The following is a 13,345-nucleotide window of genomic DNA, read 5'->3' on the forward strand; positions in this document are numbered from 1 at the left end:
AAAAGGAAAAAAGGAAGATTTGATACTTTGATTTTCTCTCTCATCAACAATGTCAGCACAAAGTGTGCACATTTGTAGCTGATGAACTATGGTTAATTCAGATTACAAGGATTTTTATCTCCAGCTCCATTGAAGTCCTGGAAAGAAAAAAGTTGTCTGGTGTGTAAACCCTGAAATTTGGTTAATATTTTGCTTCTCCTTTCTGGCAACAACAACAGCAAAAAACCTCTATGTGATACTCACCAGGATTTGTGTAGCTTGTTTGGCTTGCATTACTACATTATTTCATGACTTTTTCCCCTGCCTGTAACAATAGGCAGTATTGAAGTTGTGCATGTACAGTAAGATGCTTTAATCATTTTTACTTAGGAAGGGTTTAGACTTGAGCATCTTGCTGACCTTCCTAAGAGAAAAAAGAGGTTTTCTGTTTCCTACAAAGTCTCTTGCCATTGGTAGGAAAGAAATTCCTGGAACCTAGAAGAAAGAAGTATCAAAACCCAGAACTGTTCTTTGAGCCTTGAAAGCTACATGGAGCAGAGCTTATTTCCATTCAGGTATAATAATGCTGAGTTGGTCTGTTATTACATAATGAACCTGGAGTACTGTATTGAGTTCTGGGCTCTCTGGTAAAAAAGAAGACAGGAATCTCCTGGAGAGACTCCAGCAGAGGGCCACAAAGATGATAAAGGGCTTGGAGCATTTCCCCTATGAGGAAAGGTCTGAGTAACCTGGGTCTGTTCAGCCTTGAAAAAAGAAGACTGAGAGGTGATCTTATTAATGTTTATAAACATCTTAAGTGTGGGAATTAAAGGAACATGGCCAGCCTCTTTTCTGCAGTCTGTAGGAACAGAACAAGTGAAAACGACCATAAACTTGAGCATAGGAAGTTCTGCACCAATATGCAAAGGAACTTCTTTGCACTGAGGATGATGAAGTGCTGGAACAGGTTGCCCAGGGAGATTGTGGATTCTCCTCTGGAGATATTCAGGACCCGCCTGAACACCTACCTGTGCAGCCTGCTGTAGGGAGACTACTTTGCAAGGTGGCTGGACTCAGTGATCTCTGGAGGTCCCTCCCAATCCCTGCAATTCTGTGATTCTGTATTTACATCCTCATCCTGTAGGGAGATTTTTCTGTTGTTAAGGTGACTTTGGAACTTGGGATGTACTTGAAGCATTAAAACAGTCTTATTTTCTCCTGAAGGAAACAGTCTGCACTCTGTAGGTTCTTGATTAACACTCATGCATCATACTCCAACAAAGACAGGCTGAAGGAGGTAGGCTTGTTCAGTCTGGAGAAAGAAAGTGAGGGGACTCCTCATGGTGGCCTTCCAATACATAAAATAAGTTTATAATTAGGAAAGAGACTGACTTTTTGTATGATGTGATAGTGAAAGGACAAGGGGAAATTCTTCACTCAGAGGGTGGTGAGGCGCTGGCACAGCTGCCCAGAGAAGCTGAGGTGCCCATACCTGGAGGCACTCAAGGACAGGTTGAATGGGGCCCTGGGCAGCCTGAGCTGGTGAGGGGGCAGCTGTGGTAACTGGGTAGGCTTTGAGGTCCCTTCCAACCCAAGCCATTCTGTGATTCTATGAGTATGAAGTCACTAGGGAAAATGTCTGCAGGAATCCTGTTAGCATAATCTTCCAGTGTATCAGGAGGGATATGACACTTTTTCTCTGTTCTAGCATGGTCCAACAGGTGTTTATGTCCTGGCCTAAATTGTTAGTACTGTCCTGCTCCCTATGTTTGCTCACACTTACTCCAAGACTGCTCTTTCTATTGTACCAGCACAGTGGAGAAGCTGTCCCAAGAATCAAACCTATTGAAAAAAGTGTTCTTTTTCTGTTTCTCTTGACCAGTTATTTCTTAGGCAGATCTGTTTTCTGAAAACGATCTATCTATCCATCCATTCATCTGTCCATTCATTTATCTATTTATCCTGTTCAGTACTTATGGTACTGAAATGCAAGGGAAGCAAGAGTGATTGGTTAAGATGGCATGAGAAACATTGGTCCTGATGCGTAGGTTTGTCAGGGTTTAACAGATGGGTGATGATCTGTGCTCCTGTGATTGTGCTGTTTGTAGCACTCAAGTTCTGCACAGGAAAACACTGTGCCAGGAACACGTAGTCTGAGATGTTTCTTATCTGGCCACATGCTTGGGCTTGGGGTATTTTTCCAAGTATTGCATCTGATAGACTTTTGCTTGCCTGAGTCAACAGGTTGAATGAAAAAGGTCATATCCCACAGTGATGTTCTAAGACACCAGCATTTGATGAGAGGTATTTACTGCAAACACCACATATTTACTTGTCTTACTACCCACAAGCCTTCAGTACAAATGCAGTGTCGGTCAACCAGTCCACTAAAGAGAATTAAAAGATGGATTTCACAAAAAAGATAACAGCCCCATCATGTTCCTTGCCAGAGGATGATGCAGCAGTAGAAAGTTTACATGAGTTCCTTGGGAGGCCAGAAGAGAAATCCAACAGAAGGTAAATAAAGAGAATAAAATTATTTGGCTCAGGAAATCTCTGGTGCAGAGAGCATCTGTGGGCTAGGAGAGTCCTGTGGAGGACTTATGGTATATGCTGCCCCTTATCATACTCCTCATTTTTCCTAATAGTCATCACTGCAGACAAATACTGAGCTGGATGGTATGAACCAGTGTAGCTGTTCTCGTACTCCTCTGAATGAAGGTACATGACAATGATGAAACTTGCTTGGACATTCCATCAGAATTTGTGGACACCACTATTGATGAGCATTCTTTCATGTTTTTTGTAAAATGTTATTCATTCATTATTTAATTCCATGAATGATAGTTCTTGGAAAGAAGTGTTCTGTATGAATACTAGACTCTCCAAAATTTGTCCATTTCTTTCCATTATGTCAACAAAGTTTGTTGTGATTGTCTATTACACTGCATCAACAGACTCCACAGTTGCTTTAAATCCTCATAAGAATTTGTCCTTTTGCCTTTTTTTTTTTTTTTTGTCTCAAGTGATCAAAACGGAAAAATAAGAGACAATAACATTTGAATTCAAATGAGCACACTGACCTACAATGAGTTCAGTTATCTCTAATTTATATATGAAGAAAGGGGAGAAAAAAAAGAATGATTTGGGACCTTAGACTTTTCTGTTGGCATGTTGCAGGGAGATGCATGGGCTAGATATAAATGAAATTACAACACTGTATTTGGAATTAAACTTCTCTGAACAGTTATGACAAATTTAACCTTTTAACTTTAAATTCCACCTTTTTAGCTATGAAAGTAGGTGAAATTGACTGTAACAAAATAGGCAGGTGTCATTTCATGGTCGGATTTCCATTCTAGGCTTTCTCTTCTCCAACTCAAGAAGTCCCCTTCCTTCTCCTTCTCACTCTCCCACCTCCACTGCAAAAAAAAAAAAGAAAAAAAAAACCCGAAAAAGATAACGAGAATTAGTTGTTTCTATTTGCAGGCAAATGGAATTTCCAATGAGAAATTAAAGATGAAGTTAATGGAAAATAAGAGGAGGGGCAGAGATGGGCTGTGATTAACTGACTGATTGAAAGGAAACAGAACTGAAAGATATGGCCACCCTGAAGTGTGCAGTCTCAAGTTCTTTTATGCATACTTTCATTCCTCTTCATGCTTGCTATGAAAGGATAAGAACATCTATTAAACAATAGTGCATTTCAGAAGCTTCTTCTGAAATCTGAAGATCAAAGATGTTGCTCTGCTTTCCTTATGACTGTTTCTTGAAAGTGTACTTCAGGTCAAAGTTTAGGTATGATTAGTGAACAGAGTATCTTCTATGCTGATTTGGTGTATTAACCTTCTGTTGTCACGACCTTCTTGTGTACTGTTTCTATTGCTAAGTGTATGTAGTTTCCATCTAGATTTAAAATATTTATAAAACAGGTTAATTTTCTTCTGATTTAGATTTTCACATCAGACTTATGTATAATGTGATTCTCATCGTCCTGTAATTTAGTATTTTCTGAAGCTTCATAAATACCTTCTCCAGAAAGACACCACAAATGGGACAGAATATGTTTAATGAGAGTAATTGCTCAAGTACTTCAGTACATCTGAGCTATTCTTTCAAAGAATATACAATATCATAATTGATTCTCAGATAGTTTTCCTTTGTAGAATAACAGAATGGTTTGGATTGGAAGGAAACTCAAAGCCCACCCAGTCCCACCCCCTGCCATGGGCAGGGCTGCCCCCCACCAGCCCAGGGCCCCTGAGTCTTCCTTGAGCGTTTCCAGGTATGGGGCACCACAGCTTTTCTGGGCAGCTGTGCCAGGGCCTCACTGCCCTCTGATTAAATAATTTCTTCCTAATGTCTAATCTAAACCTACCCTTTTTTAGTTTTAAATAATTCCCTCTTGTCCTGTTATAACAGTTTCTGATAAAGAATCGTCCCATCTTTCCTGTAGGTACATGTGCAGGACCTTGCTCTTTGCCACACTGAACTCCACGATGTTTGCATGGGCCTTCACTGATATATTATGCACAGAATAGTTTTATTTATGATTATTTTAAAACTGTGTCTTTCCATCCTTTAGCATATGAATTAATAGGAAAAAAGACTACTTTGCTGGTGGAGAAGATAGATTAAACAGATCTTCTGGTTACAGCTTGAATGATAAAATGGCATTTCTGCTGAACTATTAAAAGTTCATACTCTGTGGCTATCCAGAAGTAAGATCTGACACTGAGGTTTTGCTGGGGTACAAAACCAACCAGATAGAAACTTTATGCTGACTTTAGTGTGTAGATAAACTTTGTGATGGTAGTAGGAAGGAAGGCTGTGGAGAAAGCTCATCACAGAAGACAGTGGATTTTCTGAATTAATTAAGATGAATTAATTTGTGTGAATGGAGAACTACTTCTGTGATATGAGTTAGAAATGTGAATGCCTGTAGCCAACATCTTTGCTGGAATTTATAGGCACAGACACCAAAGGGAATGGGATGGTTTAATATATGTATCTGCTTGGTAGCAGATGAAGACCCCTAAGACCTTCAGAAGGAACTCTCCTTCCTAAAAAGGACACTGTTGGCTGATAGAGAAATGTGTAGGATGCTCTGAAAGTAATACCTCCTATTTTTTTCCCATGGAAATTACAGCAGTTACAAAGAACACATAACCACTGTTTGATAGAGCAAATTCTCAGCTAAAAAACACTGTTTTTCAACAAAATCACTACTATTAGCTATGCATTTTCACCAGTGTTGAACAAGAGACTGCATGCTGTGCCTGTAAAAATCTGCACTAGTGGAGGTGAACCACTGTCAACTACTGCTGAAATGCACCACACACCGCCTCACTGTGCTCACATCCACTGTTTGGTTTCCATAAACATTCAACAAATGTTGATGAATGTCAATGGGTGCCATATTTTCTGCATGGAGGAATTCAACACCTTTGGTTGATCTGCACTTCCATGTCAGATGTCATTGTGTCAGACTGCCCCTCTGCTGCCATCTGTGTATGGCAACAACATATAGTGGGTAGCTGTTGGGAATGCTTAGACTCTTCTACCATACCACAAACCTCCACCTCTGGCATTTTGGGCCAATGCAATAACATAGGAGGCATTTGGAATACTATATCCAGTTCTGGGCTCCCAGGTACAAAAAAGGCATGTGTCTCCTGGAGAGAGTCCAGCAGAGGCCCAGAAAGATGATAATGGGTCTGGAATATCTCTCCTGTGAGAAAAGATTGATCTGTTCAGCCTTGAGAGAAGAAGACTGAAAGGTGATCTAGTTAATGTCTATAAATATCTTAAATGTGAAGATCAAAGGGACGTGGCAAATCTCCTTTCAGAGGTGTGTGGCAATAGGACAAGGGGAAATGGCCACAAACTGAAGCATAGGAAGTTCCACATAAATGTGCGTAAGAATTTCTCCGTGGTAAATATAGACACATGGTGGAGGACATGACTACGTGAGTCTAGGCTAAGGCCTACATACTGTGGTGCATGTTATACTGACAATGGTCAGTCACAGTCCTTGACAAAGTCAGCAAGAATAGGGAGATGCATAAGCAGAAAAAGAGCTGCATTAGCAAAACAGCAACAAGGTACACTTTAGGGTAAGGTAAGAAGTTGCTTGCTGCCAACGAATCAGAGTAGGAGCGTGATTGTCTCGTGCTATCTACATACTAACCAATTGACTATGGAGGCATGATTCATGCCTGCATCCACATCAGAAGCATGCTTTGTTTTATTTAAGAGTTTAAACTCTCTCCATTATCGCTTTCATAAAGTGCCAAGTTTGTTCTTTTTCTCCCAACAGGTCAGGGTGATGAAGCAATGAAACAGGCTGCCCAGGGGGGTTGTGGATTCTCCTCTGGAGATATTCAAGACCTGCCTGGATGCCTACCTGTGCAGCCTGCTGTAGGGAGCCTGCTTTGTGGGGGGTTGGATCACATGATCTCTAGAGGTCCTTTTCAGCCCCTACAATTCTGTGATTACTTTTGAGGTGGTCCTCATAATAGGTATTGCCTGCTTCCACCTCAGGTCATTTTGTCAGTTGACTATATATTTTCTGAGAACAGATGGTGACACTGCACCCTTACTCAATTCCTCATTCTCATTCTAGAGCTGTGATTAGATTACTCAGATTACTCAGTAGAGAAAAAAAAAAAAAAGACAAAAACTCTGTGGTCTTGAAGGAGAATGGGCTCTCTCAAAAGCTCTTGGGATGCTTTTTACTTCTCCTAAAGTAGCTGGACTATTCTCTACCTGGTAGTGTAGTTTTTCTTGTTGAAAGCAAATGGGAGAGTTAGAAACCTCTATGGAAGTTGAAAGCTTTGATCTAGTTTCTAGATAAGTATTTTGAATGAAAGTCTTGTCTGTGCATTGATGATTGTTCTCAGTCTGAGCTGTAAATGATTTTATGTCGGAGAGAAATTGTTGTCCAATCCACAGGATGGGATTCTGAGAGCGTAGGGTACCTCTCTTAAGCACAAAAGAGATATTGAATGAGCTTAGGTGATGCGAACATTAGATGTACATGATTTTTTCCTGAGGTGTAGGTCAGTCTTGTTTTCCAAATCTGGGTTCAGGCACTAGAACATAGTATTTCATGTAGAAATATGTGACAGCTGGAATCTGAATAATAGACATGTTGTGACCGTGTCTATATTGTCAAGACTTGAAATCTGGGGACGGCAGATTGACTCAATCCTTTACAATGCACCAGAAAGGTTCAATATTTGGAAACATTTCTTCTCACAAAGAGTGGTGAAGCGGTGGCACAGGCTGCCCAGGGAGGTGGTGCAATCACCATCCCTGGAGGTGTTCCAGAACAGTGTGGATGTGGCCCTAAGGGACGTGGGCAGTGGGCACGGTGGGGATGGGCTGCTGGTTAGACTAGACAATTTTAGTGGTCTCTTCCAACCTTAATTATTGTATGATTCTATAAAAAATATTAATAATAATAATTAAAAAGTCCTTTTCATGGCTAATGGAAATGAATATCAGGAAAGAAATTTCTCCTTCTTGTTTGCAACTTATTTAAAATAAGGAAAAAAGAAATCTTACTAATATCTGGTTGTGTGGTGTCTGACCCAACTATCTCCATACATACTATCTGTCCTATATATCCATAGTGGTGGTGACACGTCTGCACCAAGACTTCTGAGGCCACGAGTCAGCTAGCGAGCACCCTCAGCTCAGTATCCTGATCTCCAATCAGTGTATTATGTACTGCCCGTGCATGTAATGTCACCTGAGGATATCAGACAAGTTGTCAGAACCACTCACAAGAGCCTTAGGATCACTGCTGAGCTAACCATTAATGCAGGGACAAGCTGTAGCCATCACCCATGAAGAAACCATGCAGGGTGGCTGATGGTTGCTAGGGAGGCCAGTATGTGTTATGCACTGACTCAGCGGAAGAGTACAAGAGGGCTTTAAACACCGTGTTTTGTCATCCTTTGCAGGACAGATTTTTGCTGAGCAACCTATGAAAATATTAAATCTTTTTAAAAATCATTTTTGTTCCCTATGACTCTGCATTAGGGATGTTCATATACCCCAACAGATTACAATGTGAATTCAATAGGAAATTTAAAAAGCATACTTGATTTTTCCCTATTTCAGGCCAACTTGTTTCAATTGCCCATCTGTATATTGTTTATGTTGTACACCAAGGGGTAATTTTCTCAAAGACAGAAAGGTCCAGAAGTACTCAAGGCAGCTAATTATGAATGTATCTTTTTTTCCGAAGTGCCCCGCTTTAAAGCAAATGGAGTCTGCAGCTGACAAGCTGTGTAATTTGTCTACTGTCCAGGTGTTTCCTCTGCAAAACAGCATTTTTTCCATGTTTCAACAGCAGTTTGAACACAAGGCAGGTTTGATTTCCTATTACACACAATGCTGAGGGATCAGTTAAAAAAAAAAGAAAAATGGAATTATGGCCATGATAGTCAACAAGGCAATGCCTGTAATGGGCGAGCATGGCTCCAGAAGAGTAGTTGACCTGCTACTGAGTAGGACACCCACATGCCTGAGTACCTGTGGGTTGATGGTTGATGGGTTTGGCAGTTGCACTAGATGATCTTAGTAGTCCTTTCCAATTTTATTGATTCTATGGTTCTATACCCAGCACATGTTAGGCTTCAACATAAGTCAGTGCTGTGTTACTTACTGGGATAGCAGGAAACACCAAAGAAGACTGTGCTGGAAATTCTGTTTCCTGAAAAGCCTTTGACGCTTCAGGGAAGCAGATTTGGAACAGCAAACCATCTGTTGGCTTAAAAAAATAGGTTCTTTTCCTTAGAAAGACAAAAACTTGCTGCCTTGCATTTATTATCAATACTCAAAATAGATCTTTACTCAGGCAGGTTTTCTGCTTCAAGGCAAAAACAAAGAGGAAATAAATGAGCTTTTTCAAAAAACACAGCTTGAGCTCTTACAAGAAAAGATCTCAAGGACCTCCGGATCTCAGGGAAGGGAAATTGCTGGGGATTTAAATTGCCTCCATTTTGCTTTTCTTCTGTTTCCCTATTAATATAAAGAAATAAGAACTGTCATATGAGATCACACTGACAAAACATACCTAGGTCTCTTTCTTGCTGCTCTTCAAAACCACAGTCTGTCAAAAACAAGCTAAGAAGAGGATGGTGTATCCTGGTGGTCCTTACCAGTGTCAGTCAGGTGGGATGGACATCCTCAGTTTAAAGTAATTTCTTCAACAGCGTCTTAAGTACTGATCAATGCATCTTTCTTTCCTAAGTACATGTCATACCCTCTGAATCCATTCCATCATCTTTTTGGATAACTTAATCTGGCAACTACCTTCATTTTCTATTTGTGTGAAAGTGTATTCACTGTTTTAAGGATGTGCCTGATCTTTTCCCTATTTCCTTTATCGTGTGATGTACTGGAAAATCATTCCCCATGTAATTTTGCCTCATATTAAAAAGTCTTCCCTCTTCATACCTAGAGAGTGCCAGTCAATTTGTTTTAGTCTTGCAGCAGAAGTGCTCTGTACCTAAGATATCCTTACTGCTCTTTTAGGGAACTTATTTGCTGTTGTATCCTTTCAGTCACTGGTGACTAAAATTGCATTCACTGCACGAGATAAGGACATGTTGCATCAGTATAATAACATTTCCTGTTTTGTTCTCTATTCTTTTTCTAATAACTCATCACAATGTTTGCTCTCTTGGCAGCTGCTGAACATTACACTGTTCTCAGAATAAATACAAAACTACACCGTGATATCCTTCCCAGTTACTGAAAACTGATGAATTTCTGCATGTTTTTCCAAGAATAGTGTTTTATCTACATCAGTGGCCAACAACACCAAGCACTAAAAGCTAGGAACACCTATTTTAATAGTGAAAGAAATTTCCCAAATATCTTGCAGACCACATACACCACTTCTATGATAACGAGCCAAATCACTAACGAATTCTAAGCTAATTTCCATGTAAGTAGCTGTTGGGGGCCAGAGAATATTTTACCACTTGGAACCCTTACAATGTTGATAGGTGGTCTAAGGAGTAGTGATGAATTTCTGAACAATAGCTGATGATGTTCACCCAACTGCTTCATTTAAAAAATAATAATAATAGTAATTGAATAATAATAGAAAAAAAAATTGTTTTTGTTTGTTTTTGTTTTTGTTTTGTTTTGTTTTGTTTTTAATTCCAGAAGAAAAGGAGTTCTGTGACATTTTTTTTTTCACAAGGAATATTCAGAATATTTTTTTTTTAAATTGATTTCTTTCCAAAAATGCTTAGGAATTTTAGAGACTGCAAACTCCAGGTTTCTGCCAGATCTGATGGTAAACTCAGTGAGCTAATTCTTATGAAAAATGTTCTTCTGAAAAAGCGTTTTGTTAAATAGTGATACTATAAATAATATAAATAATCATTAAGACTAAACCTCTGCTCCTACATGCTGTCAATATGTCATGACCTTCTTTTATCAGTGAGACGTTCGCTTCCAGTAATTCATATACATTCAGGAACCAACAAGGCTGTTTAGTACAAAGTCACTATAAACTATATCCTCTGTCAGCAAATTATCTTGAATGGCTCTTCAGAGAATCTCATTTTGTCTTAGTCCAGTAAATTAGCAAGAATTGTGTCTTTCCCAACCAACTTATGATTTCAAGAATTTTAGGTATTTATAGAAGTTTATTCCTAAGAAATAGTAGAAAAACTTCTTGTTCTCAGTGAAGTAGTCAGACATAAACAACAATATATTAATAATGTTTGATTTCAGTAATGTGAAATAGAATGAATGCTGCACAGGAGGTTAGCATTGCTGTTGTACCAAGCAATGACCTCTTGCATATAAAGATCTTTAACTTAAAATTGGAAACTTTGACTTGGACATGTGTAGTCTTTACTTTGGACAAGTTTTCTGTAATTATTTGGACACAGAATGGAGGATTTATTCCACTTTTCTTTTGTAGATAAGCTTTAGATAGGTTTCTTGCCCAAATGTTTGTCTGCTCAGTCTCACTTTTATCTCTGTCCTGTCTGGCATCCAAGGCAGCTTGACAAGATCGCCAGTGGGAATGGAAGATCCCAGGGGCTCAGTGAAGTGTTTTTATTTCCATACAAGCAACAGAAGTACTGGAGCAGCACTCTGTCCAGTTTGTGGTCACACTACGGCAACCCTGCTGGTGGCCTGGTCGCATTCAGAACATCTGCTGCTACTTTCATTCTGACTTTGCTGTATTCAGCCTCCTTAGAATGGCAGCTCAGCTGTTTTCCTTTTAGGGCAAAGCGTGCAGCAGAGGAATTGAGTACTTTGCTGGAAAGGGAATCCGTTTTTAAGGTGCTGAGATTTTGGTGTTGGTGTTAATATTTTTGTTTGAATAATGTCACTGTGGCCTGACAAATGTATCTTGACTACCATAGTCAAGATACTCTAGAAACAATAGGTGATGAAAGGACTTTCCAAGTAACTTATCATCGTGCAACCCAACAGCAAATACATGTCAGCATTACAGAAGGTACATTTAACTACTGGACAATTGCCTCCTTCAAGATACTCTCACCTGCATTTTGTATCCTTTGAATTTTGATACACAAGCTAGGCCCCAGGAGAGAAGATCCCACAGTGGGGCAGAAAGGCTGAGGGAGCTGCTGCCCACACAGGCCCATGTGGAGCAGTGCTAGGGTTGGTCCCACTGTATGGAGCCGTTTTGGGGCAGTTCTGGGAGAACTGTAGCCTGTGGGAAGCCCACAGAATTCAGTTCAGGAAAGACAGCATTGTGGGAGGGACCCTCATGGAGCAAGGGCAGAGAGTGTCGATGGAGGAGCAGCATGAATGAATGAAGCATCACGGTCTCATCGCAGATCCCATTCTCCTGTGCTGCCCAGAGGAAGGACACAGTGCAGGATGGACGAGCAGAAGGTATTTTTACTTTGCTTTTAGTTTTTCTCTGCTCTAGTCTGTTAGTAATAGGCAATAAATTACATTAATATCTCTATACTGAGTCTCTTTAGCCTGTGACACTAATTGATGAGCAATCTTCCTGTCCTTAACTCAACCCATGGTCCTTTTTCCATTTTATTTTCCCCCACCCTGTTCTTTTGCTAAGAGGGAGTGTGAAAGCAATGTGGCAGAGTCCAACTGCCCAGCAGGGTGGAACAACCACATGCACATGCTAGCCCAACACACACGCACAGGAAGGATGCTGCACCCTCCATAAGGTGTATTCCCACCAGCTAAGTGACATTAGACACACTGTGGGCATGGTCAAACCTGTCACTGGTTTCCCTTGCTGTTTAGTCACTTATTGACTCCACTAGAGCTTCCTGGGTTGGCCCCAAGAACTGCGTGCAGTGTAACTTTCTCTGCCAGGGTCACCTCTATCCAGACTCTACAGTGTTCACTGACAGTCTGTTAGCAAGATGTAAAAAAAGACAAGCAGCAACAAGTGAACAGTTATTATTTCCTGGTGAATTAGGACAGGTATAAGACTAAGCTGCTTGTCTAAGCACTCCTTCTTGGCTCAAGGCAAATGTTGATGTTGCAGAGTTGCTGTTTACCCATATCTGCTTTTTATCTCAGTATTTTATCTTTCTCATGTCAGCGTTTTTTTCCTTTTGACCTCTTGAGCTCATAACTGTTTCTATTCATCTCAAAAACGTAACTTCAACTGTATTTTCACTTTTCTTATCTAGAGTGGCATTTGCTTGTGAACTTTACACAGCTCAGGAGTAATTTTGATGCACAACTGAGTTAAACTGAGCACAAACCCAACCATTGGATCATGGACATCTGCGTCTCTGGGCCATTGACTACTGGAGCTGGTAGAGACTTGTGGGCCATACACAACCAGACCCATGTTACAGTCCCAGATTTTTCTTTATGGAAGGTCTTTCCCTGGTGGCATCTCCACTGGGTTCCCAGCAAGATACTCCAGAGTGTTGCTACCTTTCATGTTATTTTTTTTCCCCTGCTGTCTTGCCTAACTATATCCTGCTTCATATTAAGACCATTACTTCTTGATTTGTTTTCTTGGAACACTGATTACTCTCTTATTCATTGGACTGCTATGCATACAGGCTACTAAGGGAGTGCAATGCAGCTAACTCATCAAGAAAATTTCTTGCTATGATTCTGTAAGTGCACTTTTTTTTTATATGCTTATCAAATTGGAATTTTTCAGACGTTGTGTGTCGTAGTTTGACCTGGCAGGCATCTCAGCACCACGCAGCTTCTTGCTCACATCCCACTCACATCAGCAGGATGGGGGAGAGAATTGAAAAAAATAAAAAAAATGTCAAAAATCGTGGTTTGAGACCATGGAATCATAGACTCATGAGGATCGAGTCCAACTCCTGCCTCCACACAGGACTACCCAAAA

The sequence above is a fragment of the Tympanuchus pallidicinctus genome, unplaced genomic scaffold (assembly GCF_026119805.1).
Source record: "Tympanuchus pallidicinctus isolate F22 unplaced genomic scaffold, pur_lepc_1.0 scaffold6, whole genome shotgun sequence".
NCBI classification, from domain to species: domain Eukaryota; kingdom Metazoa; phylum Chordata; class Aves; order Galliformes; family Phasianidae; genus Tympanuchus; species Tympanuchus pallidicinctus.